This window comes from Rosa rugosa, chromosome 4 (assembly GCF_958449725.1).
Source record: "Rosa rugosa chromosome 4, drRosRugo1.1, whole genome shotgun sequence".
Taxonomy (NCBI): Eukaryota; Viridiplantae; Streptophyta; class Magnoliopsida; order Rosales; family Rosaceae; genus Rosa; species Rosa rugosa.
This window is the reverse complement of record NC_084823.1, coordinates 25,071,443-25,088,398: the sequence shown is the minus strand read 5'-3', so window position 1 is coordinate 25,088,398 and position 16,956 is coordinate 25,071,443. Positions and strand designations below refer to the sequence as shown.

At 37.1% G+C, this 16,956-nt stretch overlaps 2 long non-coding RNA genes across 2 annotated transcripts; both read left to right on the top strand.

Annotated features, from left to right (window-relative positions):
• Nucleotides 1-2,571: 2,571 nt before the first annotated feature.
• LOC133743726 (uncharacterized) lies at nt 2,572-4,038 on the top strand. Its single transcript, XR_009863231.1, has 3 exons — nt 2,572-2,623; nt 3,781-3,850; nt 3,968-4,038. It is a non-coding gene; the product is annotated as an uncharacterized LOC133743726 (long non-coding RNA).
• A 550-nt stretch (nt 4,039-4,588) lies between these two features.
• On the top strand, nt 4,589-5,011 carry LOC133742237 (uncharacterized). The gene is made up of 3 exons (XR_009862443.1): nt 4,589-4,671; nt 4,775-4,806; nt 4,912-5,011. It is a non-coding gene; the product is annotated as an uncharacterized LOC133742237 (long non-coding RNA).
• The last annotated feature ends 11,945 nt before the right edge of the window (nt 5,012-16,956 follow it).

The following is a 16,956-nucleotide window of genomic DNA, read 5'->3' as shown; positions in this document are numbered from 1 at the left end:
CTGGGTGAGTGTATTTTGGTGTGGGCAAAGTCATCCCAACTTATCTACTCTTCGAGATGCCCTCAAAAACTTTCCATATGAGCCTTCAAGTGGCCATTTCCTTGCTTCAATCTGATAATGTTGGAAGAAAGTCTGTTCATTAAAGATCGGAGCTTACGTACATTAGAATCGCTAATTGTACTAAAACAATTCAAGCCATAATCTCTAACTTGATGATCACATAATTAAGAAAGATGCTTAGTCACAAGAAAAAAGTCAATTGCACATAAATAAACAAATCATTATACAATGAAATCCAATCATGTAAATCAAATTAAGTGGCTTCATGAAGGAACATCTATATAGGTACTTTACAGATATATTCAAGCCAAAATATGAAATCCAATCATGTAAATTAAAACATACATTGAACATGCTTAAGTTAACAGAAGCCAATTATTATATAACAACTAGGACACATAACCAACTTGGAGAACTTGATAGAAGCATATCAATGCGATGTTTTAATAGTTAACTCCTCATATTTTGCTTAGTTATTTCCTTTACTTAATCATTTTTAACTTTGTTTTTATTTTCTAGGTACATTGGAATAAATGACAAGGAAATGAGCTTAAAGACACCTGAGAAGGATGTGAGACGTTGGAAATGACAAGTAGAAGGCACAAGGGATGCAGAAATGAGCTAAAATGAAGAAATGGACTATTCCTGGTCCGACTAGGAATTCCTGGTCCGACTAGGAATCCCAGTCAAAGTAGGAATCCTGGGTCAACTAGGAAACATGTTCAAAGAAATGGCAAAAAATGCAGAGTCCCAGTTAGACTAGGAAACCTATTCTTGGCAGGAAAAGGAATCCTAATCACTAGGAGAGGAGAAAAGACTCATGAAAGGCCAAATCAGGAAATCTGTCTGTGCAAGTCAGTCAACTTTGACAGAGCATTAAGAGCAGCTCAGAAAGAAGTAGATGATGATCTTTATATTGATGGAAAGCCTCGAATTTCTAGTTTTCAGAGCTTTTTACGGATTGTCAATATCATTTTTCTAGAAGAAGTTATGATCGATTTAGTACAAGAAGGTCAAGCTGCGCGTGAATCGGACTTTTGACGGAATTTCTGTTTTGAGGCCCAAATCACATCGGGAAGCCCATGGCCGAATTTATGCTTCATATTTAAGAAAATATTGCACATGTGAAGTCCTAGAGGCTTCCAGAAGGGTTTGACATCATTCTTGGAGAGTTTTAAGGGATTATAACATGCAGAAAGGACGGAATCAAGTCCAGATACGTTGCTTGTTGCTCATACCCCTATTTGACCGAATTTTAGGAGTTTAAATCAGAAAATATCTTTATAAATTTTGCAATATTATCTCCTTTAAAGACTCATGTGCAATTGTGCAAATCTACTTAATTTTGGAGGCTTCTCATTGGTTGGACAACGCAGAAAAGCTGACATGGCACTATGCCAAAAAATGCTTCAGACCATACCCCTCAGACGACAGAAGAGGTTTTTTCTGTTGTCTGATTTTTTTGAAAGTCTTCAGACGACAGTTTTAACTATTTCTGTTGTCTAAATAGTATCAAAATCAATACTAGATCAATTTTTTCAAGTTTGTTGTAATTTAGAAAACTCAGACAACAGAATTCTGTTGTCTAATTAAATGAAGAAATTATTTCTTCTTGTGTGGACAAAAACCTATTTTTGGCTGAACTAAAACTTATCTATCTTTTTTTTTTTTTTTTTTTTGGTTAACAAAACTTATCTATCTTTTAATAGACCTAGACCCGGCCCCGTGCTTTCCCACACTTGGTGAAAAAAAATCAGAAAACTCATTTTCCATCTCCCAAACCTAGCAGCACACTCATTTTCCACTTTGGCCTCTATTTTTTCAATTGACCCGCCTCTCTCTCTCTCTCTCTCTCTCTTTGTATCTCTTCTTCGTTGAATTCAATCACCACAGATGGGTATTCTCTCTCCTTCTCGATCTGTCTATAGGGTTTTCTTCTTTCCAGAATTGTGTGCTTTAGTTGTGGGTAACAATCGTTTTCTTCATGATTCCCCGTTGATTTGCTTTCACCAGGATCTACGAGCTTTCACCCTCTCATCCTCTTCGCAATGTTGTCGTCATCGTCTCTCCCCAAACCTCCGACCTCGTCGCCTACCTTTGACGCCTTCGTGATGCCATTGAAGAGCTCTAGAGTGGCCAGCGCTCCGCCGAGTTATGCGTCCTCACTTACCCGCAGTTCTTACCCTCACTGCGAGGATCTGTTTCGAACAATGAACCCTAAACACCATTCTTCACCCGTATCATCCACCGCCATCACCAAATCGAATTTATGGTAATAATTATTACAAGGTTTTTTTTGGGTTTTCGTTAGTTGATTAATTGATTTGGCTATACATATGTCTTACACATCTCATATCATCCACCACTCCAAAAAGGTCTGCTCTTCAATTGACTTTGGTTTTGATTCTAATATGGGTGATGCTATTTACTTTGGTGTTGATTTTATCTTTTTGATGCATAGCTATTGTAATCCTTTGTCTAACAGATTATCTATGAATACTCTATGTGTGTAGGCGTATGTGAAGACCTCCTTGTTTCCCCACTCTCCATCTTCTTGTCTCAAGTATGAATCATAACTTCAGTTTTTCCTTTTACTTTTTTGTGTCTTTTTGGTGAACTAATTGCTTCAATAGTTGTCATATATTGATATTTGTTTTGGGTATCAAAAGAATTGTTAGCTTACATGATATCTGCTTGTTTCATTAAATTAGCATGATGTAGCTTGAATTGACTTATATGTATCTGGTCTCACAATCTTTAATCTGGTTTGGAAAGTACTAAAAGAACTCATTCCAAAAACTCTGACATTGAAGATAAATCCTCCACCTCAAACCCCGATTCGCAACTCAATATGGAGCTCAAAACCTCTGCCAAATGTGCAGTTTTTACCTTATGCATGGTTATCTGACGAGTTGTGCAGCTGAGTGAAACTGATTTCAACGTGACATTACATATAATATCAGTTAACTTGAGTTCTAGTTATACATTGCACATAATCAACCCTATGCCCCTGCAATAATAAGAAGTGAGACCTATTATAAGGTAGAAAGTTGGGTTCAATTTCTTTTATATAACACCTGGTCTGTGTTTTTGCCTACCCACTTGTAATGCCAAATTACTGTGTTTCCCTACTACATGGTGTTTATCAGTTTACTGGCGATGGCAGTCAACTTGTCTATGATATTTCATCTGTATTGTTTAGTAATATTTGTAAAGATTTGGCGGGTGTCTGCAAATAGTTACATACGCTTCATATTTTACAAGTTCTACACGTGTGCACTGTTTGCTTACTAAGCTCTGTATGTGTCAACATTCCAAATGTACTCAGATAGGCATCATGCATTGTTCTGCTTTGAAGAACTCTGTGTGGCACTATAACTAGTTCTTTCTTTTTGGAAACTGCTTTTGTTCTATTTGATTTTTTCTGGTAAACTGAAACTTACATTTTGCTTGTAAGCATTGTATATACCAGCTAATTCTTTCAGTTCCATAGCCCTTTATATTCTGTGATGCCTAGAAACTCTTACTGCCTTGATATGATATTTTGAGTTTTGCTTTCAACCTTTCTATATGAGGAAATTGCTGAAAGGAGTTTCATGTAATGCTCGAAAGGATTTAGATTTGTACATTCTGTAATTCAGGGTTTTATATCTTAGTTTTATCTGGTTATTTTGTATCTAGAATGATAAATCCCATATTTGTTAATTATGCTTACCATAGGTGGAAAGCCCGCTCGCAGGCAATTTTGAGTGTTCTCAAGAACCTTGGAGTCGACTTTCTCGGCCTACAGGTTTTCTTTCTTTTCTTTTCTTATTTTCTGCTTAAGTTACCTCCCTCTTTCCTCGTAATGTCAGCATGTTTGGAGTTTCAAAATCTTAATTTTCTGATTAAGATAAATCCTTACTAGGAAGTTGATGAGTATGAGAGCTTTTACAAAGGAAATATGGAGAGCAGTGGTTATTCCAGTACCTACATTCAACTAGAAACCACTGTACAGTAAATGCTAACTTGAAAATTTATTATCATCTCTAATTGAGTAAGTTGATACTCCAAGAAAAACAGGAAATTTTGAGTAGATCCTTCATATTTGATAGCACAAACTGAGAGTTAACTACAAAAGGCTGATTCAAAAGAAAGAGGGTTAAAAACTAGTGGTGTAGGTTTAAAAGAGTAAAAGAAGTAGGTTCAGTAAAACAAATGTCAAGTCCTATTCACCCCCTCTAGAACACACGTAAAGTGCTATATGATATTAGAGAGTTGAGAATTTGTTTATGTTGTTTTGTGCATTTGAGAATTACTTAAGTTCAGTTTGCTATGTCTGTGTGTGGTTTTGTATTTGTAATTGAAGCACTTAGTGTTTGCTCTTATTGTGTGTGTCTTGGCTCTAATTTGAGTAGAAAACTAAGGAAGAGAGGTGCGTCAATTATATGGTGCTGCTGGAAACTTTTGTAGCTGTAGATAACATTAATTACATGATCTACACCACTCTTTTGTGTATGAACATTTTCTTTTGTTAATGATATGCGATGAAATCTTAACCCGCAAACATGGATGTATATCTCAGGTATCAGGAACTTGCTTCTAACCCTAACATGGAGTACATTGCTGGAGGTAAAACATGGATTACACTTGGTTTTGGATTTCAATGTTGTTATTGTGGATATCTTAAGTTACTATTTATGATGACTAAGAATGAAACTTTTCATTGTTGCAGGTGCTACTCAAAACTCCATTTGAGTTGCCCAGGTACTAAATGAATTGCTTTCTGTGATGCTCAAGTAATCCGATGATTTACGTCATTCTTTAATTGTCATGATTCACCATAAACTAATTTCTCTTTACTTTCTGCAGTGTACAAGAACAAAACATGAACTTTTGGAACTCATGTGGTTTTATAACTTGCAACAAGTAATTTTAGTTTTCCACCAGATTTGCTCTAACTTAGATGTCCGTTCTGACGTACAAATTATAGGTTTTGGTGGATTTGAACTGATGGATCCTTCTTGCAAGTTGGCTGAAAGCAGGACCAGTATGTTGTGATGAGAAACAGGTAAGAGAAAGTTATATCATTTGCCATAGTTTTACATATTCTTATTTCCTTTACTGTATTTATGAAGAAAGATTTGTTCCTGTTTTGTTCAACAATGTGATGGTCGTTAGATGGGTTTCAGTCTGGCCAACTATAGTTCCTTCACTTTATTATGTCCAACCTTACAACTTCCCATAACTGTGATTGGGGTCAGGGATCAAAACATTTAAAGACTTTCATTTTATATTTTGTTTACTGTTTTTTTTTTGATATCCTTCATATATTTCTATCATTTAAAAAAAAAAATTCATCTTAACCACAATTTACAGAGATTTTTACTGCTTTTGGCATTGGTTTGGGTTAGCGATTAACTTAAGTTGATTAATATGAACTATTATCTTCAATTATCTATATACAAATATTCAGGCGCATTAAAAAAATATCAAGGACATGAAATTTGATTTGTGTGTCTGTTTGTCAAGTATAATGTTTTAATGTCCATACACTTGTCTGTAATTTCCCTTTTGGCTGTTAAACTATTAGTAATGCGTTCATGTCTCTTTCCCTATTGATACTGCTTTATTTTAGAGTGAAAAAGATAGTATTTGCTTGTGTTGTCTTGGTATTGTATGCCTCTAGGGATGCTGTATTGTTTGTTACTTTTTAAATTCAGCATCTGCTCAAGTGATTTTGTTGTAAATCTGGTTACAGTATTCCATTTTAGTACTCTGTATTGTCTCTGTTTTTGAAATGGGTTTGGCCAATTGGTATTGCTAGACTCTGGGATCCATTTCTAACTATTTTGTCCAACTTGCATGCAGAATTTAGTTATTTAATTTGTCTTGTAGACTTTTTTATCCGAAGACTTGCAATGTCTTTAACAAAAAAAGAGTTGCAATCTTTGTAATCTCTGTATTTGAGAAAGTCCTTTGAGAATAAAATTGGTCCACAAAGCAAAAAAAAAAAAAAAAAAAAAGGGTATGTAATTAGTATGACTACAATGTTAGGCATGTTATATTGTTTGTTGATAGCTTCTATGTATAGATTTAATGGACTTAATCCTTTCTGAAAATTTTACATCTTTTTCTATAGTGCTCATTGGATGTTGTCGGTGGTGAACCCGGATGAAGAAGTCGTGCATTTCATGGATCTACTAAAAAGGCGACTTTGTGCTGGTGAATGGAAAGCTATTGTCGACAAGTGAGTCTGCTTCCCAGTTTCTCTGCCTAGCTACTCTTTCTTTACCTTATAGGTTTTTGACTTAGTGCAATATTAGGTAAATGATCGAGATAAGATGGTTTTTTGGTTCTCGATCTCGATCATTATGTAACTGTTGGCTAGGTTTAGAGTTGGAACTATGAATTGTATTTTGGATGATGTTGATGCAATGAAACGTAAGCATAATTTTGAATGCTGATTTTAGTCCAATTTTATGGTTTTGATGATTGTAAATGAATGATGTTGAAATGGTTGAAAGACAACAAATGTATATATATGCAGGTTTCACAATTTATGTTGTATCAAGAAAATAGAAACAATATAAACAAATGATCATTTGTTGTTTCTACCATGTTCAAACAACAGAAAAGTAGAGTTCAAAGAGCTCTCAGACAACAGAACTAGGTGGTTGATATGTTGTTTTTACCTACTTAAAACAACAGAAAAGTGGAGTTCAAAGAGCTCTCAGACAACAGAAGTAGGTGGTTCATATGTTGTTTCTACCTACTTCAAACAACAGAAAAGTGGAGTTTAAAGAGCTCTCAGACAACAGAAGTAGGCGGCTGATATGTTGATATGTTGTTTCTACCTACTTCAAACAACAGAAAAGTGGAGTTCAAAGTGCTCTAAGACAACAGAAGTAGGTGGTTGATATGTTGTTTCTACCAACTTCAAACAACATAAAAGTATATTTCTAATCATTCTCAAACAATAGAATATAACTAAAACAATGGTTTAAAGTCCAAACAAACAACAGAAAAATGAGATTGAATACTAGTTCAGACAACAGAAATTTGAGTAAGACTATACTCCAAGTGACATTCAAACAACATAAAAAAACTAAAACTGTAGTTGGAAATCCAATCTAACCATAAGAATCACAATTATCTGTAGTCCAAAGAAATCTCAAACAACATAACTCATGATATAAATGTTGTTACATACGAAATCAGTCGACATATAACTGTCATTGTTCTTCAAATCAGACGACAGAAACAACATAAATATGTAGTGGTATGGTGTTTTAGATTACAAAAAGACCCCGATTCTTCAATATTAGGTACTTCAGACGACAGTACCTTAAACTGAATCTGTCGTCTGAGTGCATTATCAACGACGGAGAATATCTGTCATCTGAGTGGCTAAGAGACGGCAGCCACTTAGACAACAGATTTTTACTTCATCAGACGACAGATATAATCTGTCGTCTGAAGGCTTTCTTGGCATAGTGTGGATTTATTTGATTAGTTGGAGCTGTGTGGAACCACTATGCCAATATACTCATTAGACGACAGAGCTCAGACGACAGAATGATTGTTTTCTGTTGTCTGATTTTTTTTAACGACATAATGATAAAAAAACTGTTGTCTGAGTACTATGATATACAATGGTAAGTTAGTTTTGAGAATAGGGATCGTGTTTAGACAACAGTTTTCTGTTGTCTAATAAATGGGGATTGTTGAAGTCTTGATTGTGTTCCAACTTATATTTTTTTGGCATAACTAGTGAAACTATTCCTCCCCGATAAATTTAACAATCTGAAAACTCAAACCAAACTTCTCTCTTCTGCACAGCGTCGTCAAACCAATTTTCTCCCCTTTCCCTCGTGCAAAACTGAAAACCCAGCGCCCACAACCCAAATTTCTTGCCAAATCCGAACTCTCCTCCAATTAAACCTGAAAACCCAGAAAAACCTCAGCCCCCCATCCCCATCTCGCTTCGACAAATACAGAAGAACCTCATCCCCCATCTCAGTGAAACACAGAACCCATCTAAATTACTTTTTCAAACCATAGATCCAAACCAGCCAAACCATCTCAATCCCTCTCATGCTTCGTGTTGGTGTTGCAATTGAGAATATTTCATCGGTCTCAATCCCTATTGTTGGGTAAGCCCTTTGATTCATTGTTAATCAATTTAGGGTTTCTGTTGGATTGGGTTTTAGGGTTTTAATTGGAAATTTCCTTTCAAATTTGATTTTTGTTTGGTGGGTTATGTTCGAATTGGGATACGGGATTATCTTTTGTCTGGGTTATGTTCGAATTTCCTTTCAAAGGTATGATATTTGTCTCTAAAATCAGAGAAGGAGCTGAACCAACTTTCTGGGGGTTTGGATTCGAATTGCAAGAGTTTATGGGTTTTCGTGGATTTGAGATGGAGATGATGGGTTAGTTAGCGTTTTCTTTCCGTTTACCTATCTAAACTTTGTTTTGCTTAATTATCTCTGTTAAGGTTTGATACATGTGGTATATTTGAAATATGTGCATCTTATTTGTAGGAGAGTTGGGAAACGAAAGGCCACTCTCCAGTTGATAAGTGTAGCAAAGGAAAGGCTAAGCAGATGAAGAAAGCCAAGAAACACCCAAACAAGCAAAACTTCTATATCTGTTGTCTTTTTCAAATTCTGGTGCCACTCTAAGAAAGACCCCACAGTTTGGTGGGTTGATGACAATACATCAACAACTGCAAAGCTTGATACTGACATGTTAATTGCTGTGAAGACGAATAACTGAGAAGGTTTACAGGGTCACAAGGAATGGTTGGTGAGTTTTACTGTCTGCTTGAAAATCCTCTACTTTTATTTCCAGTTCTGCCTATCTAAATATTAATGGTGTATTTGCAATCAGATTAGTTTATTGCGTTTTGGTTTGAATAAGAAAATTACAGAATGCCTAGCTAAAAAGTATATATTGAGGAGGACGCAATTATACCATATCTAATAAATATAATATAACGTTTTAGCTGCAATGCTAATCCTCTTTGCTAGCTTGCACATTAACATACACAGAGGATATATATATATATATTTTGTCCTTTTCTTGCCAATTCAATTTTGATTTAGCTGAAGTTATAGTTGGAAAACATAACTCATGGAGTGATAGTTGAAAACTGTGCTTATAATTCTTTATGATCGACATCTAAAGTGGCTTTGTTAGTAAGTACTAATATTAGGTTGTTTATTTGGTTAGTACACCAAATTTATAGTTGAAAGCCCTATATCATTTAAGAATATGAATATGCTCTTTATCTTCAACAGTTTGAATTTCTGAGTATTGTCTACTTACTTGAGTAGTATAGTTTTTCCTAGTTATGACATTCTTTCCCACTAATTAAGTTTCTTGTTTCATTTATATCCACTTCTCCTAATTGTTTCAGGCATCTAAAGGAGGTTAAGTGAAATTAACTATTCATAGTGGACCTGAAATCAAGCACTTGGATTTAATGGAAGTTTAGTTCTTCATTTATCCCTGCAAAATATTGTTATTTAATTGTCTAGACTTATGCTTTGTTCTAATAAGTTGGTTACTTGGAGGAACAAATGATGCAGTGAAGTCTTTGACCAAGGTAGTAGTTACACAAAGAGGACATGAGTAATGAATCTGGTATATTTTCTATTAGTTGTACAGCTTGATGTATCATGCATTTTGCTTCTCATTGTATCATAAAAGTAGTATTTACATAGTGAGCTAAGTCCAAAGGAAGTCGTGTCATAGCAAGTAATTGTAGTGCCTAACATCAGACCATTAATTACTATAAATGTTAGCAACTCTCTAGATGCTAAGGGTATGTAACTATTTGTTCCTTATGTCACTAAACTAATGGTGGTTGATGTTGTCACAAAAAATGGTCTTCACTTTTTAGACATGGAACTTGGGAGTACTGGGACCAGTTGTTCTACAAGGATTAGATCAAGGAAACAGAGATCTATCAGGGCAAAAATGGTCATACAAGGTCTATAAAGTTTAGAGCAAGTAAGTTTATGTACATTTTCTCTTACTTGCACTGGAAATAAAGCAATCTTACATTTTCTAATGCATTGCTTTTCTAAGTATGGCACTTTGTGTGCTCAATACCATATAGTAAACTCTATGTATATTTTTCTTATGCTATTTTTTGTTTCTTTGTTTAGTGTATTGTTTTTCACATGTAATTATATGAGTCCAGTTATTAGAACACTTGTGTCTTTTCTTTGACAGCTTTTGGGACCAAGAGAGTAGAACAACAGAACTTGTGGTTGCAGCTATGAAGACAAACAAGATGTCTGAGGTTAAGTTACATACATGTATGTTTTCAAGGTTGTTTGAAAGTGTAGGTGTGGTACTTTCATATGACATTGCTGGTAGAAGAGAAAGGGGAGCAAGGGTAGAAGCTCGAGAGCTTAAGAAAGATGATGAAGTGTGGCTGGTCGGGAGAGCAGTTTAGAGCACCAGATGATCTGGTGTTTTCATATTATGTGGATTTAACTCGTAGAGTTATAGTTTGCTTGATTGATGTAATGAGATCTGGATACTTGTACGTTTTCAAATGAAATTAATTATAATGATAATTTTATTGAAGTGTTTCTCTTACCATTACAATTAAAAATTTTAGACCAGATTTCTTAATATGGTGTTGTGCAACTGCACTTGCTAAGACATACGAACCAAATAAAGCTGACGTCTAAACCAACATCAAACAACAGAATTCAAGCAAAGGTCTTTTGTAGTCTTATACATCGACATATAACTGTGGTTTCTAATTGAATCACACAACAGAAAGACCCAAGAAAGTTCAAGCCTCTATATATTCAGACAACAGATTTATGTCATTTTAATTAGAAAGCCACAATAGAACATAAGAAATATATGTTGTCCACAATTGATTCAGACAACAGAAAAAATCCAAGATAGTTCAAATCTCCATATATTCATACAACAGATTTCTGTCGTCTTAGTGAAATACAAACGATAGAGTTTTATGAAAAGATGTTGTGCAAAAATCTTTATAACAATATATAACTGTCGTTTTGTTACATCTGCAACAACAGAAAGTCATAATTCCGCATATTTGGAAATAATCAGACAACAGATTATTGGCCTGCCTCTGTTGTTTGAGTGAAATATAGATCACGGGTAATATCTGTCGTCTGAAGGCCTAAGAGATATCAGGCTACTAGACAACAGAAATTTGTTGAATCAGACAACAGTCCTCGGCTGTTGTCTGATGAGGTTATTGACATAGTGAACAATTAGATAATTCCTAGAAATTAAAAGAAGGATCCAAAAGGCTTGGAGACTAAGTTTGCCGTCCCTTATATATAGATGCATCCTTGGGACCTTTTCATTCATCAATTCTTTCATTCTTTTCACACACCAAAAATCAGATTCATTCTCTTGTCTTCTAGTTCTGCGTCTTCAAGCAAAGAGGAGGAGAAGAAGAAGCCGGGAGCCTCCCTAGCCGCCATCCTTCCACCTTGTGCCGTGATATTGAAGCCTTGCTTTCAAGTTCTTCAAGTGTTCATGTCACGCCCCGGATTTTGAATAACAAATCCAAATCCGAAACATGAATTAATACAACTCACATAAATACAACCTGAATTTTTTTCTCAAAACAACCACACTTCACACCTCTCAATATTACAATAAATCAAATCCTCAAGTTAATTATTACAACACACTCTCACCAAATCAAATTCTAAGGCTCAATGAGCTTAACTCACCTCACTATTACAAATGCTGTAAAACTATAACAAATACTCTAACCCGCTCGATCACCGCCCTGATTCTCCTGACCTGCAGGATTACCCGCTACACCGTTTGAATAGTGTACCGGGATTGCAACAATACAAACCCGGTAAGCTTTTTGCAAAGCTCGTATGAGTAAACGAAAGGATTGCACGATTTAAAGTAACACAATCAACTCAAGCACATTTTAATTTTGTTTTGCATAAGAATTGAAGTGTACAACGTCACTTCAAGCATCAATCAACTCACATCTCATCATGACTACTCAAAAATAAACAACTTCTTACTCAATATATACTCACAGGCTTATGATTTATTTATATAAATCATCCCATGCAGTATATTATACTTACAGGCTTATGATTAATTATATTAATCACCCCATTCAGTATATCATACTTACAGGCTTATGATTAATTATATTAATCATCCCATTCAGTATGTGATGTCATACCCAAGGGCATATGATAACTCGTTTATCCCCCAAGCAGTATGATGGCAGACAGACTAGAGCTCTAACTGTATCGTAAAGTGTCACCTGGGCCAAGGTTCACCTTACGAATGACTGCTTTTCTCAATTCACTCGACTCCTCATTTAATTCATCTCAACGACTCAACTATCGCACTTTACTCAATTACCCATTATCATAGACAACACAACATCTAAGATAAATCACATATTCCAAAGGGTAATGCTCAAAATATAACTCAGTAAATCACATCAATACTTCACCCGATGTCACACCATCGAATATATATTCCACGTAAATATATATATACGTAGTCACCCACACAAGAGTGACCACTAATACCAACTATAGTTCACATGCAATAAAATCTAGAAATTCATTTTTATAGTTTAAATACATTTTACTTACCTATGGACCGTAGTCGATCAAGTCCATATAATTTAAAACAAATATTTATTTTCATAAAACAATTTCCACAATTTCCCAATTAAATAAAATCACCGAATTTCGGTTCGTGAATGAACCATGTGCGATTTACTCACCTCGATATTCCCGCTGCGTCTTCAATTTAACACAATACACACCGAAATCGTTCACCCAAGGGAGACCGTCAATCACCTAATCACACATGACCTTATTTTAGCCAATAACTCAAAAACATACTTAAACGACAATCCAACGGTCGGATCAAAATTAAATGATGATCCAACGGTCGGATCCTCACGGATCGCCTTTAGGATCACCCTCCAAAAATCATCACGAAGATCCAACGGTCGGATCTTCCTGAATCGTCCTTACTAACATCTTCACAAATTTATACGAAAATCCGACGGACGGATTCTCACGAATCGCCTCCCTAATCACTGTTTTGCATTTATACGAAGATCCAACGGTCGGATCTTCGCCCATGACCACACAAAGCCACTGGAACAGTCATAAGATCATCATATCAAAACTACAAGTCCATCTGACGGTCCTAACTTCACAGATCACAAATCTAACGATCGAAATCGATCGAAACTTAAAAATTCATAACTTAATCATACGATATCCAAAAATTGCGTATAATATATCGAAATGATCGTATTGAAATATAGAATCTAAAAATGCACAGAAACTATATTTTTGACCCCCGGAGGTGGCCGGAAAAAGGACGCCGGAGTTAGGGCAGAGCCGCCGCCGACCACCGCCAATGGTGTCGGGGCCGGGCTGCTCCTCTTCCTCTCATCATGCTTAACAACTTTCATAACTATCATGTAAGCTGAAAATGACCGGAAGTGGTTGAAATTACCTAAAACAGTCGAGGTGGCCGGAAAATTTCCAGAATCCGGCGAAATTTGCAGAATCCGGCAAGGCTTGATTTCGACGTCAAAACTTCAATTTCAGGCTTCGATCCCTTCTAGAGAGTTGTTAAGAACATCAAGGAGAACTCACTGGTTCAAGAATCAGTCAAAACGATGCACTACAGCTCGAGATATACCGATCGAAAGATTTTCGTTTCGGATTGAAAACTTACCGAGCTCCGACGAACGTGAAACCGGTCACTCTAGGTGCAATCCTCCTAGTATGATGATCAGCAGGTTGAGGGGAGTTCATGGAGCCAAGGATCGGAAGTTTTGGTGGCCGGAGCTAGGAGAAAACCGGCGTTGACCAAAATCGTGCTTAAATCGAAACCGGGCCGCCGCCGCCGCTAGGGGCCGTGCCGCCGTGCAAGGCTGCCACAGACAGGTGCGCAAGGACCATACGAAGCCAATGGAAGAAGTTTGGTGAGGATCGGTGGCCGGAGGAGGAAGAAATAGCCGGAAGAAAATCGAAGGCGATTTCCGGTCGGGGGAGGGGCTGCAGCTCCGAGCTTCCATTTTTGGAAATTCTGAAAATATTTTCGGAAATTTCCGAAAATGGAAGCTTTATACTAATTTGGAAACATTTTCAAAAAATCATAATTAATTCATACGAACTTCGATTTTTGCGTTCCGCATATGCACGCGATCGTGTCGACGAGCTCTACAACTTTCATGAAGGAAATTTTCCCAAATTTTGAACGTATAAAAAGTCAACTTTCGCGAGCCCCTAAATAACGTTCGTTTTCGAAAATTAATCGTTCGAACTAATTCCACAACTTCTCCGAGCCTCGTACTCGCTCCCACTATCGTGAAATCATTTCTAAAAAATCCACGGAATTTAATTTGGATTTTTCGGGGTATTACAATCTACCCTCCTTAAAGAAATTTCGTCCCGAAATTTAAGTGCAAGTTAATTGCTCTCGATTACGGTTAACCTAACCATAAAATCTCCATCTTTTCCAAATCTGTAGTAATCTACAAAGCCACAATCCTTTGTATAAAAATACATTCCTATGGCCACTAAATCCTTTCATCACAAACGTATACGCACAACACAACTGCTCAACATCACTCCACATCAATTACACAAAATCATCACATGGATCATCTCATAGATCCTTACATAGATCTTCACATAGATCATCACATAGATCTTCACATAGATCATCACTCTGTACTGGCATACAAGCACAGTAAACACTCCCACAAAGCGTTTCGCTACTCCATTAGCATCACGGTAAATCTCTATAGTAAAACTTAAGCATGCACTATTCTACACAACCATAGAGATGCATCACTCAAAACAAATCATCCCCAAAAGCACGCCAATAAATTATGTCACCCAATGATGATGACTTGGGCTTGCTCAATCCCTGGGCTAAGCACTAGGGCTGGCCAATTAGGCCTGAAGAAATCGGACCATCCACATTTCGAACCGGCCCAAACCAATTTGGGTTTAACATTTGGGCCTACTAATCGGGCCGAACAATTGGGCTTACCATTTGGGCCTACAAATCGGGCCTAACATTTGGGCTTACTATTTGGGCCTACAAATCGGGCCTAACATTTGGGCTTACTATTTGGCCCACAACTTTTTAGCTCGGCTACGGTATGAAATTGTACATACCGTAGGTATACCGTATATACGTATGCATACCATACAGACCGTATATACGTATGTATACCGTACATACCGTATATACGTCCGTATATCAAGCATATACGAGATCCAAAAATATTTGTAAGAGGTAAGGTTCGAACTCCCGACCTCGAACACGAAGGTTTTGCTCCCAACCACTGAAGCAAGAGCTGCCTTCATTAATATATGCCCACGTGTTATATTTATTATGTCATAAGCGACATAAATAAAATAACGGGGAAGGCAAGGTTCGAAACCTCAACCTGCTGCACAAAACTTTTGTCCCCAGCCACTGGAGCACAAGCTGTGCTTAATATAATGTGTACAAATGTTATACTTATTATGTCATAAGCGAACATAATAAAAATAAACGAGAGGCAAGGTTCGAACCTCTGACCTCTTGTACAAGAGCCTTGCTCTTCAACCACTAGAGCACCAGCTGCTCTCGTTACTATCCATGCAACTTCTTTTATTTATTCTATCATAAGCGATAGAATAACAACAAACTGTCGGTACACTCCACGTGACACGACACGTCTCTTCCGTGATTTACGGAAAGCAAATCACTTTCGGCTAAAGCTGTCTGCCACAGCGTCTCGAGGTTCGGCCTGTCCCCTTACACGCTCAACACGCGCCAACAGCTTTTCCGGGTTTCGGGGCGACTTTAATCCAACGCGTGGATTCAAATTCTGAGATCGTTCATCCAACGGTGGAGATCTGCTCACCTTGTTCTATAAATAGGTGCATTCTGGAGAAAAACTGTTCACTCCAAAAGAAAAGAAATTTTCTTCCGAGCTCAAGTCTTTCTCTCTCAACTCTTCAGCCTTTCTCTTCTCAAATCCTTTCTTCATCAATTTCGATCCTTCTCTTCTGATCTTCTCTCCCATCTAGTTGATTCAATCCCATCTTTCCTCTGAACTTTCAGATCTTCAATCTTTTCCTCCAAATCTTCAATCCTTCTTTCTCAGATCTTTTCTTCCATTTGAAGATTCGATCTCATCTTTCCTCTGAGAATCTCAGATCTCCAATCACCAGTTCAACAACTCCAATCCTTCTAACAAAATCTCCCTCAAACACTAAACCATGTATTCCTCGATTTTCACATCCTCTCACTCCATGACCCAAGAGCCACGAACTCTGCAACTAATGGAGCTCCAAACCCCGCAACAAATGGAACCACAACAACAGCAACCAACAGAGGAGGGAGGAAACACCCAAGCAGCTGGAAGTAGTGCCAACATGGATTTCTGGCGAAGCCGTACCAGGTGGATTCCTACTCCAGAACAAATAAGAATCCTCAAGGATCTTTACTACGTCAAGGGATTTAAGTGCCCAACTACAGAGCACATTCACGAGATCTGCCTCCAGCTGAACCAGTATGGACATGTTGAGGGTAAGAACATTTACTTTTGGTTCCAGAACGTCAGGGCTCGAGAGAAGCAGATGAATAGGTGTAATCAGGCTGCTCCAGTGCCCATGGAAACTAGTTCTCTTGGTACTGGTGGATCCATTGATCTCAATTTTGGGTCCACTGGTTCTACTGGTGCTGGTGGATCCATCGACATCAATTTTGGGCAAGCTGGTGGATCCATTGACATCAATTTTGGGTCCACTAGTTCTACTGATGATGGTAGATCCATTGATCTCAACTTTGGTTCCACCTATTCTACTGGTAATGAAGGATTTCTTGATT